The following is a 7,879-nucleotide window of genomic DNA, read 5'->3' as shown; positions in this document are numbered from 1 at the left end:
CCTAGTTGGTTTTGGAGTATTCACTACAACAGGAACCCCCTATATCAACGCATTTTTCCGTATCTAGAAGACCATATATGCGTTGTAAGTGTCTTTACCAACGGTTTAGGATGCGTTGCCTTATCTGGTGTTGCTAGCGCATAATGCAACGCTTATATTTTCGTCGGTAAAAGAGACCGTTGCAAGAATACAACACATAAAACAGACTTGTGCAACACTTCTATGTGTTGGTGCTTATTGTATAGGAAACAAAGTTGCAGGGCTTGGCAACAAAGAATTTGCAACGCGGTTCATATATAATGTGAATAATATTTTTTATACATATTGCCAGCAATTAAATTAGTGCTTTACATAATGGTGATAATTATGAATTTCCAGTAAAGATAAACAAGAGAATATAATCACGGGAGGAAGAAATCATATATTAAATAAAATTGTTGGATTACAATAGTGCATATTACACAAGAAAAATCATCCAAATGCGAAGTATAATCTAAATGTTTCTTGACGGTGAGACTTAAATTGAAAGCATCCATAAACATCCCTACAACATAACTAAAACACAATCGAGGAACATCATCCAACAGGAACATCATCCCTACAACTTAATTAAAACTGAAACCATCTGTCTTCATCATCATGAACAAGAACATCATCATCATCCTTGTAGTATACTTGCCACACACACCAATAGATTCATCCATTTATCTTTTGAATCTACAAACAAAAAAACAAAATGAACTATTGACACACAATGCATTGACATGATGCAAGTAGTCATAGAAGGAGGATATTACTCACTTACAAAGGTTGAGATGCAAAAACAAATCTGCATTACCAAGAGTATTGCAGTTTTTGCGACTCCGTACCCAATCTTCAGTTTTCACAAGTGCCATATCAACATGCACTACCTAGAATTCATTAGTAATTTCAGCACCATCAAGTTCAAATTTAGGATCACAACTTACAACTCTAGCAAGAGCTACATGTGTTATGATTTTTTAGGCTCATTAAAAATACTTTTGTTCCTACCTGTTAGAGAAAATCAAAGTTACCATTGGCAGAATCATGTCAAGCAAAATAATTAATAGAAACATGACATATAACAAAAAAGGTTGAGAGGCCAAGACATGTCGTGTTTGCATCTTCCCCTCTACTATATGGTTATGAATACATCTACAGGTTAATCTCATGATGTGCATCATCTATGAAATTCTATGAAGCCTTTCACTACAAACAAAGTAGTTTTGGTGATGGACGCTGAAAATAATTAAACTTCATATGATAGCTTCAGTGTAGAACACAAAGATAGACATTTTTATTCGAGTAGCAGTATGGTATGATCAACTGCATAATTCTGAGGCACCTACCGGAAGATACTGAAGCAGTATGTTTGGCCATTAATCAAGTAAAAAAATATTACTATATCAATACCTGGGACATATTAAGCCAAAAGATAAATTAAATTTACCAAATTAGTGCAAATAAAACATATTAGACAATAAAAAGAAGCTTTGAAGCATAAGATCTATCAAAAATGAAGTACTCCCAGTACCGACCCAATGATTTTGCATGAAGTGCAGCATGGACAACAGGGCGGATCAACCATTAGTTCATCTTTACCACCAACTCCTAATAAAATAGCTAGTATATATCCAGATCAAACTCTAAATAGCACATCTGAGCAGATAAATCAAAGGCAGTGACACTATTAAGAAAAGGAGAAGACACGGCAGAGAAAACAAGACTGTAGTATGTTCGAACAAATAATTAGGATGTCTTGTTTGTAGACTACAAATACAAATCAGATATAGATACGGCGATCTATTTAGTTGGAAGTTGCAGGCATCCAAAAAATAATATTGAATGTGGTCTAATAATTGAACGACACTACAGATGGACCATGCCAATTAAAGTGATATAGAAATAATTGACATTATTTTTCTTTTTCTTTTTGCAATACATCCGTACATAACCTCACGATGAATCAGAAACATGGAGGTATTTATAAAGTTGCCATATGCTACAATTTTACTTCTCTTCTCCTCATGGTGTATATTCTTCCTTGTAAAGGAAAAGCACATCAAGAGAATAAAGGAGTGACACTACGGATGTAGGCAAGCATGGTATAAAGTGGAAGCACGAACCACAAAAGAAGTGTCTAGAATTTGGCAAACCAGCAGACAGAACCGTGTAGGTATATGTTGTTAATAATAGGAGAAGGGGACATCAATCAAATTCCAATAGCCAAGTGAATAAATGGAAAACATCCATGGTTTTGTATTCCTGGAACACAATCTAGTTCAGCTATCATTAAAAATACAGAAGTCAGATAAGTTGTAATAGGTGTGGAATTTTATCTAACATGTCACTTGACTAAATAAGTACTACTCGTCTCAGCATAGTTTTATAAGATTTGTTTCTCTTCTACTATATTTAGGGGTTACGCAGTAAACAATTTCTGTGCATAAATCATAAGTAAATCGCAAGATCTGCTTGTATAAAAAAATTGATATGACACGCAGCTCACATAAGCATCTTTTTAAATGGCAAGCATAGCTCGTTGTAGATGTACTCAGTAATATTTTTCAGAGTTTTGTGACAAGCAACAGTAATTGATCAACAGATTACCTTCCTTACGCTCTTGAACTCCAACTATAGTGGGGAGAAAGCCTTATGCTGCCGAGTGTTAATGTCACTAGATGCTGATGGATGATCATGTGGAGAACTGTGGATCAGAAGCCCTCAGATCCAACAAGTACTCGGCTTTGCCATGCTCTGCACCGATGTCCTTCTCCCCCAGTGTCCCAGCGGCCTAGTTGACCGAGCTGCATAAAGCTGTCAAGTTGCTCCTCAGTTTGTAGTAGCAGAGAAAACAGAGATCTAAATGGTCTTTTAAGCGAATGAAATATGTAAAAAAATACTGAATTGCGATTCAAATAAAAGAGAGGGAGAAAGTTTTGGGGTCATGTCCATTGCAACATATTCAGTGCTTGAGTGCCATTGAATTTCTCTGCACCGAGTGGAGGTAATTATTACTTAGTAGAGAAAATTGATACTGTAACCTGCTCTGAAGTCTCGGAAACAAATATGACCATATGACGGTGTGAATGATCAGGCCTGCAACATAATCAAGTGGCACCGTAAGCAGAAAGTGGAACTTTGAATAATCAACATCAACCACGAGAATAAGACAACAAGCCCTATTATACAATCAGTCAATCACATAATCAACAACAGGAACCAACGACTGCACAATCAAGTTCACTTCCATTGACTGGTCACAAGCTCCTAAGCCACAACTAGAATCAATTCAATCACAGAAAGAGGATTTAGCTGGAAGCTCCCCTCCACACCAACCAGCTGTAATTCAGTCTGTCGTTCATTATCAGGGATTGGCAAGTCGTAAGTACCAATCCCCAACTAGATTGAAGTGAAGCAGAGCATGATGGGGGCAACAAAATTGGGACAAGAGAAGCGGCCCGGCTCACCGCGGTGGCGATATCGCGAGGGTGGTTGTAGCTGCAGCTCTTCCCGTAGCCGCAGGCCCCCGTGCGGAGGTAGTAGACGCAGTTGGTCGCAGGGGAGAGTTGACAAGGGGTGGCGTGCCGGGATGCAGGGTATCAGCGGAGTGGTGACGAGGGACGATGCGCCAGGATGGAGGGTCGCGGGGGCATGCCGGGACGGAGGATCTCAGGCGAGCGGTGAGGGGCGCGCTCCAGGATGCAGGGTAGGTCGAGGGGAGGCGGCCGGCGAGGGGGCCTATAGGCTCGAGAGGAATAAGGGATGCTGGGGACAGGGAACGATCTAGGTTAATCATGACAACCAACTTGGGCCGGGCTAGAGATATGGGTTGGGCTTTTGTTCGAGTCTGGCCGGTCACAATAGGTCACGAGCTGCAAGCCTGCAACAGATATGGTACAATGCTTATATGTGTATCTACCGTGAATTTTGCAACCTATAGTCAAAACGTTGTAAAATATGTGTTGCTTTAGGGAGGGTATCCTTGTAGTGATTGACGACAAACCTGGTTGAGGGACTAATGTGTTTGTGAGAATTGTAGGATAACATAGGTTGTAGTCCCTCATTGATTTGGTTTACCTACCGGAGATGGCCCCTAAAAATGTGTGAAGACATTGAGGACAATGATGGTTTGTGAAGCTATTCACGTTGAAGACTATGACATGAGAAGACATCGTATGAAGACTATGGAGCGTGAAGACTTAGTTATTTTGTTGTTTCCTTTTCTTCTTTGTTGAGTCATAGGAACCACCGCACTGTTAAGTGGGGTCCAAGTGAACAAAGTCAGAGTGATTGAAGTGATGCTCAACCAAATCCTATGTCTTCGAGCGAAGACAATGAGAGCAAATCTTACCCAGAGTCGGATGAGTCAACTTTACTTGTAGCCCAAGTCAAGCTGCCACGTGGTTTTGAAATCTGACCGTTGGGACACGTGTCAGTTCCTTATTGACCCAGGATCATTTCGGACAAATCAGGTCGGGTTGCCCAGTGGCTATAAATAGCCCACCCCCTACACCATAAATTAGTGGCTACTCAGAGTTAGTACACGGCTTTTGTCGTTTGAGAGCAACCCACCTCCGAAGCCTTTGAGAGAGAATCCTTGCAAGGACAAAGCCCAAACCACCCAGACCCCAAAGAGTGCAAGGCATCACTGAAGTCTTTCTGTCCGTGTGATCTGAAGACTTGTTACACTTGAGGACTGTGAATCCTCCAGCCAGTTAGGCGTCACGTTCTGAGAATCCAAGAGTCACTGTGGATTGCCGGTGAACGAAGTTTGTGAAGGTTTGGAAGTCTACCTTGAAGACTTACCAGAGTGATTGGGCGGGGACTAGGTGTCTTTAGCTCAAGGGAAATAAGGTGAATATGCTGTCTTCTGAGTTGAATCTGAGCCTCCCTAACCAGATGTACAGTTGTCACATCAACTGGAACTGGTCGAACAAATCTCTGTCCTCACCAAGCTACTGGTTCTATCTCTCACTTCTCTTTACTTATAGTTTGTCTTCGTGAAGTCATTGCCTGCTTGCATTATCTGTTTGACTTCATTGTGTGACTACTTAGTCTGATTGGCTTCATACTATCTTCCATCCTAATCCTTACTACCTAGCCGCTGATAGTCTTCGTGCTTTCACTTCATTGAATACTTGACTATGACTTGCCTAGTGTAGTCTACCTTCCGCTGCATACGAATAGTGTCATTTCTATCGTTTGTCTTCGAAACTCCCATGTTTTGAAGACTTTCATAAAAATCACCTATTCACCCCCCTCTAGTCGATAACTAGCCGTTTCAATTGGTATCAGAGCAAAGTACTCCCTTGTTCTGTGTGATTCGGTTTAACCACCTGGAGTTTTAGCTATGTCGACTGCAGGGATAATCAAAGTCTCCGCTGCGTGCCCCCTCTTCGATGGCACTGAATATCCCTACTAGAAGAATTAGATGCGCATGCATATTGAAGCCATTGATGTCGATCTGTGGTATGTCATCAAGAACGGCGTTCCCAAGACCGGTGAAGGTGTGACCCCTGGTGATGTCAACAAGTTCATTCAACTGGACTCTACCGCCAAGAACATTATCTGTGGTCATCTAACCAAAGGACAATATGTTTGTGTGAGTGCTCTAGAAACCTTCAAGCTAGTCTGGGACTAGCTCTCCAAGGTCAATGAAGGCGTCTCAACTCAGTGAGATCAAAGGATCAGTGTCCTCCACAACCTCTTCAACCGCTTCAAGCGACACGACAATGAGAATGTCCAGCTCACATTTGATCGCCTCACTGATATCACAAATAAGCTCGAAGCACTCGGCGCCACTGAGATCACTTGACAACTCATTTGACACCTTGGCCCTGATGATACAAGAACACCCTGACTTCAAGACTCTCGATCCGTCTGACACACTTGAGAGGCTAAACACACATGAGTTTCAGCTATCTGAGAAACGAGATATCTATGGCCCAAACTATGGCCGAACTCGTGCTTTGAAGGCAAAGGCTGTTTCCTCATCTGAAGAAGAATCTCACTGCAGTTCTGGTGATCCTGAAGACATTGGAAAGGAGCTTGCTATGCTTGTGAAGAAGTTCCATAAATTCACCAAGAAGAAAGGCTTCAGAAAGTCTTCAGGATCCAACTCAAGGAATGATTAAGCTTCTACCATGACCACAAGAAGAAACCGGGTCACTACATCTCTGAGTGTCCACAGTGGGACAATGAGAAGAAGAAGAAGAAGACACTACTAGAAAAAGGGCTATAGATGGGATTGACACTAATGGCGCACCAGACAAGGGGTGCGCCATTAGTATATACTAATGGCGCACCACCTTCAGATACGCCATTAGAGTTGAAACTACTAATGGCGCACCTGGCCCAAGGTGCGCCATTAGTATCAAAAAAAATTTAACTAGTGCGCCTGTCCAAACATACTAATGGCGCATCCAGACACAGTGCGCCATTACTAGTTGTAACTAGTAATGGTGCACCCGTCGGAAAGTTGTTTTTTTATTATATTTTTTATTCCTTTTTTTGCAATACTACTAATGGCGCACTGTACAACCGTGCGCCATTACTAGTTTAAACTAGTAATGGCGCACTGTAGAACAGTGCGCCATTAGTATGTTTTTTTTTGCAAAACTACTAATGGCGCACCGCCAGAAGGTGCGCCATTAGTAACCTAGATTACTAATGGCGCATTTAGTGCTAGTGCGCCATTAGTAAGTGGGCAGCAACAAGATATTTTGGACAGCCTCTCCTACCCACACTTACTTTCTCCCCACTTCATTCTCTCCACCTCCTCCTTGTCTCGGGTGCCTCCTCTTTTTCACCTCATTTCCACCATAGATTCATTCAAATTAAGTGGTTAAATTACCTTGTTTTGATAGGTAAGTAAGGGGGGAAGCTATATTTATGTTGTTCTCCCTACAACAATGTGCACATGCACTTTTTATGGCCTAGCTAGATCTATGTATGTTCGTGGTGTTGCATATGTTTGTGGTGTTGCATATGTATTTGTGTTTGGAGGTGTACCGGTATTTGAAATGCGATAGTTGCCAATATTTTGCCGGAATGTTGATTCATTTCCGTTTCGGCGAGAATTTTGGCATTAAGCATTCTTTTTGGTCCTATTTTTAGGGAAAGTCATGCCAATTTTTTTCTTGGTTCTAAAATATCGTTTTGCTCTACCCCGCAGGCGACCATGGTCCGCATGATGACCGAAGGCATCGTGAATAGGTTTTTGAGGTCCGCGAAGGCCGAGATGCTTCAAAAGAATGAGACGGAGATAAGATGTCCGTGTCGAAGATGCAAGCTGAAGAGCCTTATTGCGGACCCGGATTCCGGGCAGGTGCGGGACCACCTGCTCTTGCGTGGTTTCATGGATGGCTATCGGTGGCAAGGTGATGAAGATGACTACGAAGTCGTCCATGGGGCCCGGGCAAGAAATGAGGAAGGCCAGCAAGACAACCACCGCGGCTCGGGCGGGCGAGAAGACGAAGAATCCCGAGGAGATGATCACAACGGTGATGCTGTACACAGTCATCATGTAGAAGATGCAGGACATGATGATGAGGAAGATGCCGGAGCAGACGACGGGCATGATCATGAAGATGATGATGACGGCGGAGCAGACGACGCTGGACCATCGATGGGCTGGGTGCAGGACCCTCATATTCAATAGCTGCTTCTCAAGCAGACGGATAACGCAAGAGCTGCCACCCGAGAGAAAGCCAAGATGGATCAACTTGAGTTAGACGCGGTTACTCCATTGTATGAAGGATGCAGGCCTGAGGATACCCGCCTGAAAGTAACGCTCATGGCTCTGGAGATGAAGGTAAAACACAAAATAACTGACGCATGTTTTGACGAGAACATG

The 7,879-nt window shown here is 42.5% G+C and overlaps 1 long non-coding RNA gene across 6 annotated transcripts; it reads right to left on the bottom strand.

The window, feature by feature from the left end:
- Window positions 1–398: 398 nt before the first annotated feature.
- Window positions 399–3,804, bottom strand: LOC123102611 (uncharacterized). 6 transcript variants are annotated; one of them, XR_006449087.1, is made up of 5 exons: window positions 3,492–3,803; window positions 1,560–3,120; window positions 1,371–1,434; window positions 802–911; window positions 399–717 (listed from the first exon to the last, which is right to left on the bottom strand). It is a non-coding gene; the product is annotated as an uncharacterized lncRNA (long non-coding RNA). The 6 variants fall into 6 exon arrangements; XR_006449086.1 differs by having other exon boundaries at window positions 802–1,434; window positions 3,492–3,804; XR_006449083.1 differs by having other exon boundaries at window positions 1,371–3,120.
- Window positions 3,805–7,879: the final 4,075 nt, after the last annotated feature.

The sequence above is a fragment of the Triticum aestivum genome, chromosome 1B (genome assembly GCF_018294505.1).
Source record: "Triticum aestivum cultivar Chinese Spring chromosome 1B, IWGSC CS RefSeq v2.1, whole genome shotgun sequence".
Taxonomy (NCBI): Eukaryota; Viridiplantae; Streptophyta; class Magnoliopsida; order Poales; family Poaceae; genus Triticum; species Triticum aestivum.
The sequence above is the reverse complement of the archived record's forward strand: the minus strand, read 5'-3'. Positions and strand labels throughout refer to the sequence as shown.